The sequence below is a fragment of the Botryllus schlosseri genome, chromosome 12 (assembly GCF_051294905.1).
Source record: "Botryllus schlosseri isolate E-star chromosome 12, Bs_hap1, whole genome shotgun sequence".
Lineage (NCBI taxonomy): Eukaryota > Metazoa > Chordata > Ascidiacea > Stolidobranchia > Styelidae > Botryllus > Botryllus schlosseri.
Genome location: NC_137247.1, coordinates 647,956 through 668,615, shown reverse-complemented (window position 1 = coordinate 668,615; position 20,660 = coordinate 647,956).

Sequence of the window (20,660 nt, the reverse complement as noted above, 5' to 3'; positions counted from 1 at the left end):
TATTAGGCCTACATATGGGTTATAGCAAAGTGTCATCAAAGCCTAGCATTTACGCCAGAAGTCGCTATAACCCTTAAAATTGCAGTTTAACTAATTAAAAGCAAAATTTCTATTTCTAGTTTCTAGTTTTGAAAAGTGAGTAGTTCTAGTTCTAATTGTAGTTGCGGAGTTTGTAAAGTGAGTACTTCTAGTTCTTGTTGTAGGTTTTGAAGTGGTGTGTAGTTTTAGTTCTAGTCCTAGTTGTGGATTTTTAAAAGTGAGTGCTTCCAGCTCTAGTTCTAGTTGCGGATTTTTAAAAGAGAGTAGTTTTAGTTCTAGTTCTTGTTGTGGATTTTGAATAGAGAGGAGTTTTAGTTCTGGTTTCAGTTGCGGATTTTAATATGTGAGCAGTCGTAGTTCTGGTTTATAGTTTTGAAATTGAGTAGTTCGTCGTTGAGTAGCGCGGTAATGACCGGCGTCAAAATGCCTATTTCTATCAGGAGTATTCTGGGAGGAAGGAGGAACCATATTAAAATCGAGACGTGTAGTGACATGAAATCTGAAAATTTGAAAATTTCAAAAATTTCAAAAATACTCCATACATCGAGCTAGGTAGTTTCAATATGAATATTGAATATGTTATTATAATGTAGGGTTACCATTCATATTTTGTAAATCTGAAAGAGGACACTTATTCAGAATTTTCAGACTCGCAAACCGGCGGAGAATTCTCAAAAAATGGCAAATTTTTTCCACTTTGTGGTCGGTTGACTAAAAAAAAGGTCAACTTTCCTCCCAGCTCCCGAAATACCCGCCGGAGCGTCACTTCGGTGCTGATTCAAGGCATCTCAGTCGACTTTTCCAATAATTAAGACCGACAAAATCTCAAAAAAGAGGACAAACGGGCGTCCTCCGTGGACACTTTCAAAAAAGTCAAAAAAGAGGACAAATCTTCTTAAAAGAGGACGTAGGCAATAGTAACCCTATTATAATGTATATTGTAGTTGCATTCCCGCAAAAGCATAGTAATCCAAATCGCGTGTTTGAGGTATCGCGTGCAGGGGTTGTATCGAAGAATGCTCGTGATTTGCGGTGTGCGCGAAAATAGCAACCGCCCGATAATGCGTCTCATAATCCTTTCGGACTTCTCTTCATTTTAGCTCGAAAATCGACCGATCTCAAACACTCTCGCACGCGATCGTACGGCTGCGCCACTCGGGCGTTAGCTAGCGGTTCATTGTAGTAACGAGAATGATCGCTAGTGAACACTGAACACTGAACAGCCTTGCAGATCTGAGGATTTGGGCCTCATTCATCATTGGTTTATTAGCGATTTGATCAGTTCAATACACCACAAAAAATGCGATACAATGAAAAGACAGGAAGATGTCGAAGCGACTTGGAGTAGTCTATGGCATCAGATACCCACCTTGGCCTAGGCGATGTAAAGAGGAGGCATGCACAGTTTTGCACACTGAATGAAAGTAAAGAATATAGTATAGAAAAAATACTACAAGAATCGGGCGGCATGTCATGGGAAGCGAGATCGATAGGTCAGTCGAGGACTGGTCCGGTAATCTTGAGGATGGCCTGTATTTATTTAGTAGCAATTGCTTGTATTTCGACTTGAATGTGGACAGGACATGCTCGTCGACTGTCGGATGGCCGGCGGGATACTGTTCCACACATCAGGTCCGGCATATTTGATAGAGCGATGATCTTTTCGGTCGATCATATGATATTAGGACGACGTGGACGCGCGTGTGTTGTAGGCTACTTGTGCGCTTTTGTTTCCGAGGTAAAGAAGTCATTGAAATATTCGGGGCAACGACCGCAGTGGAACTGATACATAAACTTGGCGATTTCTAGTTTCTGCATATCTTCTATGTTTCGGACGCCGAATCTCTTCAGCAGCGAATTGCTGGATGGGCAGCCAGGCCCCTTTGGGGCCCTAGCTATGATTCGGAGTACTTTATGCTGTAGTTTTTGCAGTGGCTTGAGTGCAGTTTTACTGGCAGCCCCCTAACAGAGGACGCCATAATGTAATTTCGATTTGATTAAGGATTTAAAGAGTATCAGAAGAACCCATGCTGGCATGAAGCACCTAAGGCTGTAGAACAGGCCGCACTTCGGTGATAATTTAGTTTCTAGGGACTGAATATGACTCTTCCAGGACATGTTCGAGTCCAGTAAAACCCCGAGATATTTGGCATTATTTGTGTTGGAAATGGGCTGACCAGCGATATTAACGGTTAAGTTATTTTTTGAATTTACTGTCAGCAATTGGGATTTCGAGGCGTTTATGCAAAGGTTGTTCTGGGCCGTCCACTCATGGACTTTGGGCATTTGGTCACTAGTCAAAGGCTATGGTTATCGTTAGCTGATTAATATTTGCTTCGACCCTTTATACCACTGGTTCCGACACGTTTTTTGATGTTGGTTCCAGACATGTACAAACTATCAATCGAGCTAGTTGACGGCCAGCTAACTTCTGGTTTTCAAATAGTTCTAGTTCTAGTTCACACTGGTATCTATGACTTCACCACTCGGCGCTCAGCATTACCACGATATCAGGCCAGATTTAGACAGCCTTACAAGACTTATCTACGCCTTCCATGTCGAGCGGCATATGCACATCATGCACTCAGGTCTTGTGGGTGTATGTCATGAGCAGAGGTGGTCAGTAACGAAGTACTTCTACTTTTTTGAAGTACCCAAGTAGTTTGCCTCTACTTCTGGTACTTACTCAAGTAGATCTGATTTTGGCTACTTCTACTTCTACTTCGTAATATTTTGTGATCTACTTACTTACTTTTCGCTATTTTCAGTTTGTCAAGTAGCAGTAGTTTAATCCTCCCATCAGGAAGATAGCCTGATGAATTTCGGGGCTGTTTTCACGGAGTATCAACATTTAATTTTCATAAAAGATGAGTAAAGCCCAGACTTATCGTCGCGCTTCGCGCACAGTGGATATGGAGTAACCAGTATAATTTCACGAAAGTATCGGTGAATATTATTTAGGTAGCGGGTTGCGTGGTTCCGTTCACACCGCATTGTCACCCGCATATGAAATATTTCATCACAGTACATATGGATCATCATAACGTTTGAAACTGATGTTTCGCAATGTAGCATTTACTTATCATATGGTAATCTATGCAGTCCATGGCGTGTCCTAATCTGGAAAAATGGACTCTGACTTTTTTTAGTTTTAGACCTGTTTTAGCATACCATCTTTGAATCTTTCTGAAATTAAGACATGAAATACATTTTCCGCTTTTAGAAGTAGTATTTATATTTCACTTTCAATTCCCAGTATCATACTTTGAGTTCTAATTAGTATCAGTTCTTTTGTCTGGATAACATAGCCTACATGTTGAAGTACAAAAGCAAGTGTAGTAATGACTTTAATTGCCGGAAATAAAGCTACATAATGTGGCATTTTTTATGATCCACCATATTTTTTATGACCGTTTATTAATCGCGCAAAGTGTTTACACCGTATCCTATACAACTTCTCCGTATTGCTCTTCGACTAAACTACGGGCCTTACAATACATGGGGGAGGGCGCCATACCATGATATTTTCTAAAACGTAGTCTACTGTTCGAGTGAACAAAGGATTAGTATCGGCTTTCCATATCAATACTATCATTTTCATCCCATGATGCCGACGAATGCTTAATTGCTTATGCTGTCTAAAATTGGATACCTCCTGGTATGCATCAATATGAATCAAGCTCTGCACCTTTCGCATAGCTCAATTTGCAGCTATTGACAATCCATGCAAACGAATTACCATGGTTTCAAAACTACTTACTTACTTGAGTAGATTTAAAGTTAGTCAATTCTACTTCTACTTCAAGTAGTTTCAGGTTGCTTATGGAAGAAGTACTTCTACTCGTACTTGAGTAGATTTTTTCGTCGCTACTTCTACTTCTACTTGAGTCGCTTTCTTGACTACTTTGACCACCTCTGGTCATGAGTCGGTGGATCTGGATATGCTGCAAAATCCATGGTCCTACGTCCTACGACATGACGTAGCATGGTTCCTATAGAACATGCAGGGCCGGCCAACCCGTGGCCCGCGAGTAGGTTTTGAGTGGCCCGCGAGGTAATTTCCGAAATTAGTTATATTATCAAAAATGGATTGCACAGATTGTGAATTTGCAAGACCAACCAAAAATTTGATTAGTTTGGCCGCAACACTTGAGATGTGATGACTAAAATATCAGTTCCGACGCATTGGCAGATTCATGAGCCAGTCACATATTGGTAGATCTTCGTAGACTACAATAAAGCAGAATAATTTGTGATAGATTTATCAAAAGTAAAATTTTCTACACGCTTCTCGCAACATGTTGTCACTCGATTTCTTGCTTTTAGTATTGTTACCCCTTTGTGAAAATGAAAGAACGCCGAATGTATCAGATTGAGTATAACTATACTCGCGAAAAGTGTCGTTCAACATATGTGACCTTGCTTTTGCGCTCGCAGAAAGACCGTTGACTATGAAACCTAGGCACAAAATGACGCATGTTGGTCGAAGCTTTCGATATCGATATGTCCATTGTCCATTGTCCAGGCGCCGAATAGTCCAGTCCTTGCAAACTGAGTCCAGCGATATACAGCAGGCCCGCAATATGGTCAAGTGACAATATTATTGACCGATGAACTTCGAAAAATTTTCGCGCTTCGCGCGGCTAGTGGCCCGCGCAATAGCTCGTCAATCGAATGTGGCCATTTTGGCTGAAAAGGTTGGCCACCCCTGCTATAGAAGCTATATATTTTTGAGAACAAGAATAATGCGTATGCCTAAAATTGATATAGGGTGATGATAATCCGAGCGAAACGCAGAAAATAATAAAGTTTAACAAGTTGATATAAATAGGCCTATCCATGCAACTGCAACATTATCTAATTCTACGATTTTGAGACTTCTCTGGTTAATTTCCGTATTGGAAGTCAGACCAAAGCAGTCGCTTATCCCTCGTTTTTATATTACACGGATTGGAATAATTTTACTATTAACATTATTATTTTCGTACGACTTTATGGTCTTGAAATATGTCTCGGCCAATGTGGGTGATTTGAACAGTGAAAAGTTTTGTAAGGATTTGACAAATCGAAATTAGGATTTTTGTCATGGTTCTCATAAAACTTCCAAAGTGTGAAAGTATGAAAGAACATATCATATCTATGACATGGTTTTCAGGAGTTAATGAGAGCCTCAGTAAGGTCAGATTAGGGCTGCATGCTGCACTAAGATCCATGGGTAGGAAGCAGTGCTGTATGTAAAAGAAGTTTAGTGTCCTACGAGTCCTGTCATGAGGTTTTCAACGTCCGTGTTTGATTATCAAAGTGTTTAATTTTTTAACTCAAACCTGACTTCTGCTTACAACGGTCAGAAACGAAATGTATTCGTGTCTATAAAAGTGAAAAATCTCCATATTCTCTGATAAGAAGTGTCTTGAATTTATCAAAATCTGATTCCGAAAAGCTAAATATGTATGGCTCATGACAATGCAACTTGGAAATTCCAATGCTGTGCAAAGATTGCTGCAGATTCTGCTATGTTTAGAAAATTCTAATTCTAATCTAAGTTCTGATTTTTCTGAAAATTCTAGAGGAGAACGGTACAGTGTTCACTAGGGATGGAGTGAACTTCTGAATTTTAGAGGTTCACGTTCACAAACGAACCTTGGGAGGTTCTGCACTGTGAACCTTTTTCATATATTACAATTTTCACTCTATTATGACATCTTTCGTTAAATTCATTGTATTTCAACTGCGGGCCACGATATGCATGGTGCTGGCAGCAAAAAAATAACAATAAACGAGCATGCACCTTGACAATCTCAAAATTTTACTTGCATTGTTACAAAAGATTGCTCGAATATTTAGTGACTCTCTGCTGTGAGCTTGACCCGCAATCACACAACATCAAGAGCGAAATACACTACATGTAGCTAGTCAGCGAATGACGCTTATTCAACCACTCAATGAAGTTGATATCATTGTCTGATGTAAAAAATCTAGCAGGCGTACAGGGTCAATCTTGATTTCATATGTTTATGTTTATGCTTACTGTATAATAAAAACCAAATCCGTGCGATTGGGGTGTTGGCTACTGCTGTATGCCTGTATAACTTGTTGATGGGGTAATATCGGTAGCAAGTATAGAAACCGGGAAGCGAGTGGCGCAGTTAGTAAAACACTGTTGTCACGACACCAATGGACGCTGGTTCGAATCTCGGTTCTGACCAACGTCTACGTGTCGGCAAATACATTGTCCGGTTTGGCCTAGACCAGGGGTGGCTAACCTTTTCGGCCAAAGGGCGACATGGAAGTGGCGGGCCACTAGCCGCGCGAGACGCGAAAAATTTTCAAAGTTTTTAGGTCAATAATATGGTTACTTGAGTATGTTGCGGGTTTGCTGTACATCGCCGGGCTCAGTTTGCAAGGACTGGACTACTCGGCGCATGGACAAATCGATATTGAAAGCTTCAGCCAACATGAGTCAATCATTTTGTGCCTTTCATCGTCAAGACCAGGCCTGGGCAAAGTGCGGCCCGCGGGCCACATACGGCCCGCGAAGTTATTTTATGCGGCCCGCGAAAGGTTGCTTGGAAATAAAAAATAAAACTTGCTTTTTGAATGACTAAAACCATAGGCTGTATCAACTCAACAGGAAATTCGTTTACTTTGAAGCCTGTTCATTAATCTGCCACAATTACGCCGCCTATGTACATCGCATGCGTAATCCAGATTAAAAATAGAGGCAATGTGGCAAAGTATGAGTAGCAATTAAAGTTACAACAATTCACTTCTTTGTTGCCATTGCCACATTACGCATTATACGGTATGTGTTTAAAATTGTTACGTGCTACGTTTCCAAATCCCTAATTCGTAAAATAAGTCAATCAGTGCTCGCGATTACTATATGACTCATCATATCTATCACGGTCCATAAAAAATTAACGGGCATGCCAAATAAGAAAGCCGAAAACTGAAATTCAAAGAAGGTTCAGACTTTCTAGCACTAAATATTTGTATATTGGAGTCAGGGGTGAACCTGTCCTTTTAGTTTTTTCCGAGCATGTCGCCGAGATTATATATTTTAAGTTATGTCGATCTTATGACAAAAGTACGAAACACTCGGTCAAGGGAGGGCGAAGTTCAGAAAAACGCAAGCTTCGCTCAACATCATGGGGCTATTTAAGCTGCACATTGCTCGGAAGTCAGTGACCAAGAAAATAAGCTTTGTACTATTGCGCATACATATCAGTGCAGTGGTTCTCGAAGTGGGGGTGTGAAAGCATCAGAAGAGGGGCGCGAAGCCGAAGTTTATTGAAAAAATTTTCCGCGCTCCGCGCTATTTGCCCCCAGATTACAGTTATTGCTCTGTGTACTGTCCGACTTTGATGTTTCAGAACTCACTCTTCAACAGCCATAAACTTCCATGCCATCAAACTATCCGTTGAGATTGCTAGCATTTTTGTTGCACTTTTTAATATTTTCTGATATCATGATAAGGGGGACGGCACCTTCTCTCGTGATTGAGAATTTAGACTAAATCTGGTACATTAGGCGTTCTTTCATTTTCAGGAGGGGGTAACAATATTAAAAGCAAGAAATCGAGTAACAGCATATTGCGGCCCACCGAGCGATTCTGTGCGGCCCGCGAAAGGCTGCTTGAGAGAGAGAGAGAGAGAGAGAGAGAGATATGATATTCTTTCTCGCCTGCACCATCGAGATGCTTTGGCGACGAAGTTGCGATACGGCCCCATGAGGTCATCTAGTCTGCGCCCCCGTTTTTTTTCTCCTCCATGCTATCCGTGATTGCTGAGCGCCTAGCAGGATAGCTGCGGATACCATTTTTCGAGTCTTTGGTATGACCCGGCCGGGGATCGAACCCACGACCTACCGCTCGAGAAGCCGGACGCATAACCATTACACTATCTCGCTCTCGAAATTTAAAATGTTGCTGCGTGGACTAAAACCATACGATGTATAAACTTGATCAGAAATTCGTTAACTATCAAGCCTGTTCATTAACATACCGTGATTACGCAGCCTATACGTACCTCATATGCCTAATCCATATTAAAACTAAAGTCAATGTAGCAAGTTTTGCCGTTAGAATTAAAGTCACAAAAAGTCACCAAACCTTCTTTGGTGCCATTGTCACATTACGCATTACATGGTCTGCATACCAACAATCATGTTACAAATATGACGTCTCCGACATGAAACTTGGCAAAACGGCGGACAGTTGATACCCGTCTATCAATTTTACCGTCAAATTGCCTTTAGCTCAAACCAGTTTTTCAGCGGAGCTCAGCTCGGCTCAGTTTTACAGCCGAGCTATTTTTAGGTGCCCGAAAATCTCGCGCTTTGCTCGGAACTACCTCACCAACGAACAGCCCTCCAGCAAGATATGTTCGCGATATATTCGCAGTTTTGCATGAGCCTCGTTGGTGTGGAGATGCGCTTTGTGGCAAGTTTATCGTCACGGTGGTGGTGGCATTTGTGACTTTTAGATTCGTCTCTACCGCCGCATCGAATCACCCAGAAAGCAGACATGAAGTGATGGTTTGTGACTTCAAGTTCATTTTCAATCTGATTTGTGTTGAAACGCCTTGTCCTGTTATTCCAGTACATTGCGGTTCCAAGGTGCACTCCCCTTCTAATTCTACCAAGCCACAAATCTCCATCACAATCCCCGAATCCGTTCACGTAATCGTCCCAACGTCGGAAGAAATCGACGTTTCCGTTCTTTCTTCACTGGAAAACCTGAAACGGAATTCCGCAAACAATGAAAGTAGCAGAAATCTCTTCTTCGGGTTCGCGTTCGAGGGTATGGCGCAAATTTTGTGTCGCTCCGACCTGATTTGGACTTTTGTTAGTCGTAAACCGATCTTACAAATCCTACTCACAGTCCATTTCTCGTGTGAAGCACATCTTTGTATTTATAAACCATCTTCATCTCCGAGTAGCACATGAGGTGAGTGGAGGCGAGACCTTGAGCATCAACATCCCTCCGCCACCAAATCCCCTTCTCGTCTGTTTTGTTGAAGTTTCCATTCAGATGGCTTTTGGCGCACCTCCAATACCACCAGCCTCCTTCCTTGGAAGAAGTGCAATTACCTGACGCACCATCGTGATCCGCGTCTTTCGTTGAGAATTGTGCATTGTTGTGATATCTGAGAGCATTGCACGTTGCATTGCTGGAAAATCCACATATACTTGCAGTCTGTAGCTGTCGGATCCGGGTCCGATGCGGAAATTACTGAAATGAAATTGAATTCAGTACGGAGTCTTTTCAAACCAGTCATGCACAACAAGTCTTTTGTCGGCCTGCCTCACTCATGCACCTTTCACTTCTTTTCAGGACGGATGCTGACACATCACAGGAAGTGCCAGATTTCGATTGATAGTCGTTTATCAGTTTTAATGCTCGGCAAGCCGTTCAAAAATTACCGTCCAATTGCCTTCAGCTCAGACCAGTTTTTCAGCGGAGCTCAGCTCGGCTCAGTTTTGCAGCGGAGCTATTTACAGGTGCCCGAAAATCTCGCGCTTCGCTCAGAACTACCTCACAGGCGAACTGCCCTCCAGCAAGATGATATCATCCATTCTTCGACTTATCGCAATAGCTGTTTTGTTAACAACGCTATACGCGCGAGGTATTTCAATCCCATACATACACGAAATTAAAAACGAATAACCGAACCTTCTCGGATTAACGGGCGATGTCTGGCTGAATTTGTCCGGCCTGAGCTGGCTCGAGGGAGACGGCGTATGCGCACCCTGCGTGGATGGCGGCGCTACTTTGGAAGGAGCCGCGCAATCCGAGACGTCGGCTGCGACGCACAACGCAGATGAACCCGACGTTCTGACGTTCTGACGCTCTTTGCTCGGCGCGACGTGTTCGCGTGCGTGTTCTGTCTCGTGAAGTGATGCGTGACGTAATGATCGGGGGCGGCCCGGTCCGGGATCTTTGTCGGGGAATCCCCGGTTTCCGATAATTCCGCGCGATGTCGCCCAGGGTTCGGACCTCTTTCTGACGTCACGTGACGTGGATTTCCAGTTGGATCGGATTAGGACTTGGATATGAAAAAGTGATGTATTAGGATTAGGATTTGGATTTGGCTTTGAGGGTTGCTCACTCATGCATGTAGCCTCACTAAATAGATATTCGATGTACCGTACGTACGTCGTACATAAGTGTGATTGTAAGGACATCCGCCGTGCTGTATATCTGGTTATCAACACGTTCCACACGCCACTACCTCGCAGCAGTATAATTTATCTCCGCTCTGCCTAGTTTAAAATAGTAACTTATGAGTTGATGCTTGGTTAATGGTTATGCTTATGCTTAGTTAAACGCAATTTGACCGTAGCTGCTTGGCGAGCAGTAGGCCTATCTAGTACGTACGTACACCGGACAAAGATTTGAAATTGTGTACTCGTCAAATAAATCATTGCGATTTCCATAACGAAGCAGTAAAAATCAACAGCTGGTGATACCTATATAGCCTATCAGAACCGACCCGTTTTTGCCGTTTCTCGTAACGGCAGCTTGCCGTACAATATCTGTATTAAGTTGAAGGCACAAGTTTATGTTCGCTTCGTCTTATTCTCATATGAGTCTACTTGAAACGGGCGCCAATCGTTATTTCACAATTCTTCACTCAACATTGGGACCTGTCGCCATGGCCATAGGCTTATATATCATGTTAGCACGGGTTGTAGCTGGAATCAGGACAAAAACAGCAATTCGTCCCCCGGCCTTTGGCCCCCATAGGGTGGTAATCGCAAGTTGAAGACTGAATTTCGTCAATAATTGCATTATATTACTATTAATTCTTAATCCTTTCTCAGCCCGCGATGGTTAGATTTACCTGTAGAGTTTGTAATCTTGGTGTTTGTCGACTACAACGGTCAGTTACACCAGACCGATTTCCTGCATTCTGCACCCAATGGCGTTGCAGCCGTGGATTATACCACTGCGCTATCTCGCCACACAATTACCCACATGTAGAGCTGGGGGCCCGTAATTCATAATTATACCCTCTGGTATCTTGTTATAATTACTTTAGTGCACGTGGTTAATTCGTGACCTCCGGTTTGTTATATAATCCAACACTGTAGTGGCTCAAGCGTAGCAGACTAAAAAAAAAATTTCGTGATACGCACAAACAAATTGTCACGTCTTTATATCTGATTGCGTGTCTAGCAACTCAAGCTGTAAATTACCAGGGTCAGTGGCCACATTAACTACAATAGGACTTGAAAACATTTTCATCATGGGCAAAAAAGCATTCATTCCGTCAATGCGGCCGTTGAACTTAACAATCAAATCAAATGATTTATTGGTTTGATGGTCAGATAGCGTTGTAAAACGTGTTGTAAGACCACCTGCACTTAATTAAGTCTGATGATGAGCAGACTTAAATTTGAGTGACGATCCAAACGCATTTGAGTGTGAGCATACTTTTTGACGTGAGTTGAGTAACGAAATCGTTGCTGAGTAGAGAATCGCTACTCGACAGCAAAGAAAATGGTCTCCACCCTTAATTATAAACTCCAGATTCCAAGCCAAGCTAGTGTAATTTTTGAATATCAATTTATTTGTTTCTTCTAAATTGATTTTATAATATATTTGTTGGATTTTCCAACGTCAATGGGAGCCGCAAGTAGGCTAGCTCGGAGCCGCGGTTGGGAATCACTGATCTAGAGAGGATTTTCAAGTTAATTAGATCTCTCGAAAATACTCTAACTTATGTTGGTTTACGAAACACTTTTTGAGTCCCCTTCGAGCTCGCTCCCCACCCTATTGGGAAATTTGGGGTGCGGCAATTATGACCCTGGCAAGAATGCAAATCATTGGGCGCGATAAATTGACCTCTATAAAAATGGTCAATGGGTACATTATGACGTAACAAGAAATTGACGCATCTCTTTTGAAGGAAGTTTGTTATCTCATTAGGCCTCTTCAGCGCAATCCATATTTGTTTTCCAACATAGCTTCTAAGATGCAAAATAAATGTAATCGTGAGTAATCGTGATTACTTTTCCAATGTAATCGTAATCGTAATCGACTACTTCCTGATTTTGCTGTAATCGTAATCGCGTCATTCAGAAGTAATCGTAATCGCAATCGATTACAACCATGAAGTAATCACCCCATGTCTGCTACTTACTTACTTTTCGCTATTTTCAGTTTGTCAAGTACAAGTAGGGTAACCCTCCAAATAGAAAGAGGGACTGAGGAATTCTCGGGGCTTTTCTGAAATTCGATGCGTCAATCAAACCGCCGGGAATTCGATAATTGACTCTCTTAAATGTACTATCGCATTTTGTGAAGATGGCCGTTATACCAGTAGGATTCGCATGTTTCGTGATTTAATTCTCGGGGCTGCTTTCACGGAATTCTAACTTTCAATTTTAAGAAAATTCAAGTCAGACCCAGAATTTCCGTCGCACTTCATATCAAGTAGATATAAAGTGAATACTATTTAGGTTGCAGGTCGCATTGCACCGCATTGTCGCCCGTATGACATATTTCATCACAGTAAATATAGCCCATCAAAGCGTTGTAATCTACCATTTACCTATCATCATATCGTAATCTAGCAGCCCATGCCGTGTTCTAATCTGAATAAGTGGGCTCTGCCTTTTTGAGCGTTAGATCTGTTTTAGCAGACCACCGTTAAAACTGTCTCGACAAAAGACATAAAATACATATTCCGCTTTTCTGATGTAGGCTACTATTGGCATTTCCCGTTAAACTCGCGGTATCATTACTTAAAATTCTAATTAGTTTCAGTTCTTTTGTATGGGGAACATACATGTTCAAGCTTAAAAGCAAGTGTAGCATCGCAGGCACCAAATCTCTTCTTCCAAGCGCAACCGAAAGTGGATTCCAAACTAAACAACCCGGCCCTTTGTTGCCAGAAAGAATTTTTGTATAATCTTAAAATCTCACACTAATTGTCGTTGCTTAGCTCTTCGTCCGTATTTTTGTACAATTTTTCTTCTGTTTTGCTGCATTGTCTCATTGTATTTGTATGTTATTCCTCACGCGCGCTACTTCTTCAAGTTGCTAGTTGCTATATGCCAGTGGTTCCCAACGTGGGCGATATCGTCCACCAGGGGGCGATTTGGCGGCCTAGGGGGGCGATGACGCGTTAAAACGGCTATTTTGGAGTCAATTAGGAGAATTTTTTTTTTTTTCGGTCAACCCACGGAAATTTGGTTGCAATAGTGTAAAATTCGACAACGATCCGAAAAGTTGACCTTTTTTTTTTTTTTTTTAGTCAACCCGCCGATGACTATAGATTGTATACCGATTTTTCGGTTCACAAAATCTGGGGGCGATGAGTCGAAAAAGGTTGGGAACCACTGCTATATACGCTGCATTGTTGCTTTGGCGGAATTTCCATTAATGTTATTTATAAATTTTCATTATTGCGTCACAATTCCCCATTTGTTTTTGAATCCATCTCTGTTCTGTATCCTTTATCGTGCCGGTTGCTCTTGATAAGAGGCCCGCGAAAAGTTCTTCGAGTCAATAAATATGAATTTACTGTTGAAAGCCGTGTTAAAGTTTTGTACCACCAATCAGTTATTCAAATTCAAATGTGGCTGAAATTATATTTGCAACCTCCGAGTGAAAATCAAAGCAACAAGCAGCCACTCACCAACAAAACGCTCTCCAAGACTCGCAGGTTTTCTGGCTGCAAACCCGAATGTCGCTCGACATCCCCGCCACTAGAGACATCAGAACCTTGATCGCGAATATTCCAAGCGACGACAAACCAGATTCGCGTGTGCGTAGGTTCGTTCTCTTATGTGTGGAAGTATTTGTATTGATAGTATCGATATATCGCAGAAGCTTAATTGAAGGTAACATGGTATTGTTGTTGTAAGCATTGCGTGTCCCGGAGTTAAGCCAAAAGTAGAATCATCAGTTTATGAACAGATTGTTGCGCACAGATCCAAATTCACATCCTTTTCAAAGAATCAGGACAACCGGCTTTCATTCCTTATTTCGCAACGATGAGGACAAGCCTATAAAATCTCATAATTTTATTTAGGGTTTTATCATCATAGCAATGTTTTTTTGTAGTTCATAGGTCAATAATATTGTCACTTCACTATATTGCGGGCATGTTGTATATTGCTGGGCTAAGTTTGCGAGGACTGGGCTATTAGGCGCATGGACATATCGATATCGAAAGCTGCGACCAACATGCGTCAATCATTTCGTGCCTAGGTTTCATAGTCGACGGTCTTACTGCGAGCGCAAACGCAATGTCGCATATGTTGAACGACACTTTGTCTCCTAATCGCGAATGTAGTTCGACTCAATCTGATACTTTAGGTATTCTTCCATTTTCACAAAAGGGCAACAATATTGAAAACAAGAAATCGAGTGACAACGTGTTGCGGCAAGCTTGTAGAAAATTTTTACCTTTGATAAATCTATTGCAAATTATTCTGCTTTAGTGCTTTAGTAGATCCATGAGCCAGTCACATATTGGTAGATCTTCGTAGACTACAATAAAGCAGAATAATTTGTGATAGATTTATCAAAAGTAAAATTTTCTACACGCTTCTCGCAACATGTTGTCACTCGATTTCTTGCTTTTAGTATTGTTACCCCTTTGTGAAAATGAAAGAACGCCGAATGTATCAGATTGAGTATAACTATACTCGCGAAAAGTGTCGTTCAACATATGTGACCTTGCTTTTGCGCTCGCAGAAAGACCGTTGACTATGAAACCTAGGCACAAAATGACGCATGTTGGTCGAAGCTTTCGATATCGATATGTCCATTGTCCATTGTCCAGGCGCCGAATAGTCCAGTCCTTGCAAACTGAGTCCAGCGATATACAGCAGGCCATCCATTTTTGATGATATTAGAAATTTCGGAAATTACCTCGCGGGCCACTCAAAACCTTCTCGCGGGCCACATGTGGCCCGCGGGCCAGAGATGAGCATGGATTAGGATTAGGATTTGAAAAAACAGGATTTGTGAAATTTTGTCGGATTTGGATTGGATTTGGATTAGACATTTTTTTCAGAACGGATTAGGATTTGGATTGGATTTACTTATTTTCTGGGAGATTGAAATGTCGTGTGGCGAATGGCGACGAACTTTATTCAGATCAGTTATTAATGTACTTATGGTTACTAAGTTATCTTGAATCAAGTGAATCGTTGGTTGTGAAAGAAAATTTTCGAATCCCTCCATTGCTTAAATTAGTATTTTTTCTGAATTTCCAGTTGGAATCGGATTAGGATTGGACATGGACTTGAATATGGAAAAGGTATGGATTAGGATTTGGATTTGGATTAGGACATAGAAATTTCAAATCCGCTCATATCTGCCGCGGGCCACGGGTTGGCCGGCCCTGCTATATACTATACCTAAATAACTGGTTTGTGGTACAGAACTTGAATATAGCTTTCAATACAACATCCATTGTAGCAGTATATTGATTAAACTCGAAGACTTTTCGGGTGCCTGTTTTCAAGAGTTATCGGCACACTGAAGGGATTTAAACAGATTTAAAAGCAAAACCAAAAAGGCAAAGTATGACGCAACAATCAAAATCACAGACCATGAAATTCGCATTGTATCAATGGCAACAATAACAAACTACGAAGTATACGGACATACGGTACTATAGTAGCAGCACAATTTGTAAATAAACAATTACACGCACGGAACAACACGCACTAATGAGAAATTTGTAGGTTATAGAGGAAATCTTTCTGTCTACATAAAATAGGTTTGCTCAACTGAATAATAGTAGACTCCAACACTTTTAAATGAAACACAGACCTACCACGCGCAATGACAGTGAACACTGAACATATTGTCATCATAGTGCTGTGCACAGGCAAGGTTTTCGCTCAGATGCTGACCGATTGACGAGGCATATGCTTGGTAGTCATCATAGCAGTCTGTTTTTGCAGCCAATATGCACTGACGTGCGAGCTCCGTGCGATCATTTGTGCATGTTTTTGACCGAATCAATTTTGGGATATGCTGCTTAATACGCTCAAACAATCTTTGAGATGTACGTCCTACATACCTACTATCACAGTGGCACTTGTATTGGTAAACAACATTACTTGCATCAAAGGCAGGAAGTACATCTTTTCGAGAGTTGGGTAACAAGGGTTTCGTCGTGTACACTACATGCGTGTTAACGCTGTAATAGCAACGGTGAACAGCCGATTTAATAAGCTTTTCAAATCGGCTAGACACGTTACCTAGCCAAGGTAGGTGTAAAAATGCCGGGCATTTTTCTGGGCAATATTTTGGAGCTGTATCCGATTTTTTCAGTACCCTAGAGATGAAGCATTTTAATATGTGGTCCGGATAGCCATTTTTGGAGAGAATCAAGTGGATATCATCCAATTCGCGTGACAGTTTTTCCGGTGAGCAGAGGCGCAAGGCGCGATTAAGAGATGAAATGAGGTTTAATTTACGCCGCTTTGGGCAGAATGAATCCCAACGAATATAATGACCAGTGAAAGTAGTACTATACCCAAACCTTAACCCTAACCCGATCATATATAATTGTATTCTTTTTACATGTATTCTGTAACCCAACCCATAGGTATATGATATCGTGTATTTTCAATTACATGAGCCATGAGCATTGAGCATACTACACACGCGTATATTACGTCACAATATGAAGTAGTTTTGTCGCTAACGACTACTAACAAACAAAACAATTCCATATTCCGAACTGTCTTTGCTTGCATACGAAGATATTGAAGATACCAGTGGCAGCTCGTCCTATAGGGCAACTGGGGCATTGCCCCACCTAAAATTCTGTTCAATAACAATTTAACATTTATAGACGCACAGCGCTCAATATATACCGAGATCACAGCGAAACCCGCGTTCTTCTTGTGCTTTCGCTTGCAAATGCCCATGCATAGCGAAGTCTCTGCGAAAATCGAATTCTCTTCTGTGTTTTCGCTTTGTGAATGCCTAGCCGGGGCTTGCCCCGGTAGCGCTCATAACAAGCTTTCACTATCTATTCTCTCAAAGCCGCGCACGATTAAGAAACGGTGATTTAGTCTCTCCTATTCGTAAAATGGCCGAGCAACCGGGGCAAATATGCCTGGTCGCCCCTAAGGTGTGATGTGTAACAATCGTATCTATATCTGAACTCGGATACCGTAATATGCGTTGAGTCGACCTTTGCTGGTATAGGTCGATTTTGATGGTGTTTCACACCATGATAATTCTTGAAACTTGGTATGTCATGTCGTGATGGTGGTATTTAACACTGTCCTAAGTTTCAGGGTTTCTACTCAAAGTTTAGGGTAGTAATTCCGTTTCCAAAGTCGAGTGTGTGCTGATCCGTCATGTATCGCAAACAGATTTTACTCAAAAGCCGGTATTGGTATCCATTGATTTTAACGATGCTCCTTAGCTAGATCCGTCATGACCTTTTACATGGTATGTCTTGATTTTAGTATCGAACGCTGTGCCAAGTCTCAAGGTTGGCACTCAATGATTAGGGCAGCAATTTCGTTATCAAGTTCGAGTATGGTAGAGATGTGCGCTGATCTGACACTTAGCCTACCTAACGCATTGCGGATTTCACGCAAAAGCCGGTGTATCTGTGTTCCATACTGAGATAGGTGATGAGATGATGATATCACGAAACAGTTTAGTAACATCCTCGGTTTGCATTCAAATATTTAGTTTTATTTTATATTCTCCAATGTCAATTTTACCGTGAAATTGTGGCCTTCGGGCCATTTGCTCACAATTACAACCCCTGTCAAGCGCGATAGCTGTTTCGTTTTCGATGGCGGCTAACAGCTGATCGCTTGATCAGCCTATTCCTCAGTAAATTTTACGCAAAATTCGGTGTTGGTCTGTTCGTATTAATTTTGACAGTGTACCATACCGAAAACGCTCATGAGGCTGCTTCTCGATGATTTCATGTAACAGTGTACCAAGTTTTCTGCTTTCATCCACGTATTTATTCGGTAATATATTTTCCGAAGGCGATTTTGCAGCAGACATATAGACACTATAGACCGTAAGCCGTATGTGTCGTGTGACAGTCTCCAGCCTCAAGGCCAAAATCTCCCAAGCTGTACCGGGACCGAATTTCCGAGGCTGCTATCCGTAGTTCTTCAGAATGATGTTTTGGATTCAATATGACATTTCCTTGTCTAATCTATGAGATAACAATTGCGTATGTGTCCGAACTCGTTGACCTTTCCAGTTAGGCATACGCAATCTCTCGATTTATAGTCATTTCCATTTCTGCAGATAAGTAGTCAGGTCAAGTGCGAACATGAATCGTGTTGAATCTTTGCTCCGTACGCCGTTTAGGCAGCTGCCTTTAGAGCAAAAATTAGAGGTAAAGCGACTAGGTCCGTATCAGCCTAGAAATTGCCCATTGATCCAATCGTACGCCGGAGGAAAACGCACTCGTGCCTTTTCTTCAGCGCATTTCGATAAAAATGAATGGCTTACTTATAGCGAGGATAAAAACGCCTTGTTTTGCTTTTACTGTCTTTTATTCGACAGTGCCGGTACCGGAAGCAGTGGCTCTTGTTGGAACAAAATTGGTTATCGCGATCTGAAGCATTTGTCAGAGCGTATGAAAGCGCACCAAAAATCCCAAGTGCACATGGCTAGTGCAGTTAAATATAAATTGTTTGGCAGAGTAAATGTAATGTCACAGCTCAATGAAAGTTATCGCGTATCAGTCTGCAAGCACAATGAGCTTGTAGATAAGAATAGGCATGTTCTATCTCGGGTGATTGATGCCATTAAATTTATTGGAGTTCATGAATTGCCCCTTCGGGGCCACGATGAGAAGGAATGCTCTCTCAATAGGGGGGTGTTTTTGGATCTAATTAAATACACGGCTTCCATGGATAGCATTTTGCGCGAACATCTCGACACCGCGACAGTAGCTAAGGGTACCTCAAAGACTATTCAAAATGATGTGCTTGATTCGATATATCACATCTATCTACAGCATTTGTTTACCGAGATTGTTGACGCTGAATTTCTATCTATTCAGTCTGACGAAACAACTGACATTACGTGTTTGTCAAAACTAGTCGTGATTTTTCGGTTCACGAAATTTGGTATGCCAGTCGAACGATTCCACAGCTTTGTGGCTGTTGACGATCGCACTGCTGTCGGAATTTCTTACGTATTAAAAAAAAACATTACAGCCCTATTCAGTTGAGTCGAAACTTATTGCGCAAACCTACGACGGCGCAGCAGTCATGAGCGGATCGCGACATAGCGTACAAGTTTTAATGAAAGAAGTTTACCCGCATGCGCATTTTTTGCATTGCTACGCGCATCAGCTCAATCTTGTAGTGATAAAAATGTGCTTAGGAATATCTTCTGTCAAGATATTCTTTGCAAATCTTTCAGGGTTCTCCTCCTTTTTCTCTGTTTCGCCAAAGCGATCTGATCTATTGCGCGACATATGCAAGCACCGATTACCTAGCTGCGTATCAACACGGTGGAACTTCCAATCCAGAGTTGTGCAACGAGTGTCAGATAGTAGGGTGGAGCTTCTGGAATGCTTCTCAGTGATTGAGAGCTCTCCTGTCTGGGATGATACTTCCATACGTGAAGCGGCGGGGCTTAAACGACTCCTGGAAGACGAAGAATTTTTGTTCTTTTTGAAGCTTTTTTGTGACATCTTCATGCACGTCGATACACTGTACTGCACTTTTCAGTCGCGTATGGCCGATGGTACTACTGCGCAATTGTGTATTGCACATTTTTGTGAGGCAATTTCGCATATCCGGGAGAATGTACAGTTGTACACTTCGCTGGTGACACAGCGCTTTTACGTCGTGGGATAAGTGTGCAAAACCTGCTTGTTGCGGCTTACGAATGTTGCGATATACTGATGTCCCAAATCCAACATCGTCTGAATAGTGACCAGTTGGTTACTTTCGCCCTGTTAAATCCGAGAAATTTCCCTGCCTACAAAATTAATTTTCCTTCTGGACTACTGCGCAGCGTGCCTCGTTATTACCCGATGATCGACATTGCTCGGTTGGAGAGCGAGTTGACTTGTTTGTATTCTAATACATCCTTTTCGGAAGTTAAAACCACTAGTGAACTTTCGAAATTCCTAGTTGAAAATTCGCTTTCGATCAACTTTGCTACAGTAACTAGCTTTCTGAATATCATTTTGACCAACCCGATTTCATCCGCGGAATCCGAGCGCAGTTTCAGCACATTGAAACGTATCAAGACCTTTCTCAGAAACAGGATGGGCCAAGATAGGCTTAATGCGTTGGCTGTTCTCTCGCTTCACAACGACGTGGTTCTGGGAATTCCAGATTTCAATAAACTCGTTATTGAACATTTTGCTAATATGAAATCACGTCGCGCACAATACTTATACAAGACATAAATTAATGCTGGTGGGCGGACGACTGTACACATGTTCTTTCCGAATAATTTCAATCAAGTGAGCCCAGGTAACTCAACCATGTCTATGGCTAAGGAAAAGTGAGTGGTTTTCATCCTTATTACTCGAGGCACACTGACAGTTAATTTACCGATATATTGTAATGGCGAGATAGTGTAATGGTTATGCGTCCGGCTTCTCGAGCGGTAGGTCGTGGGTTCGATCCCCGGC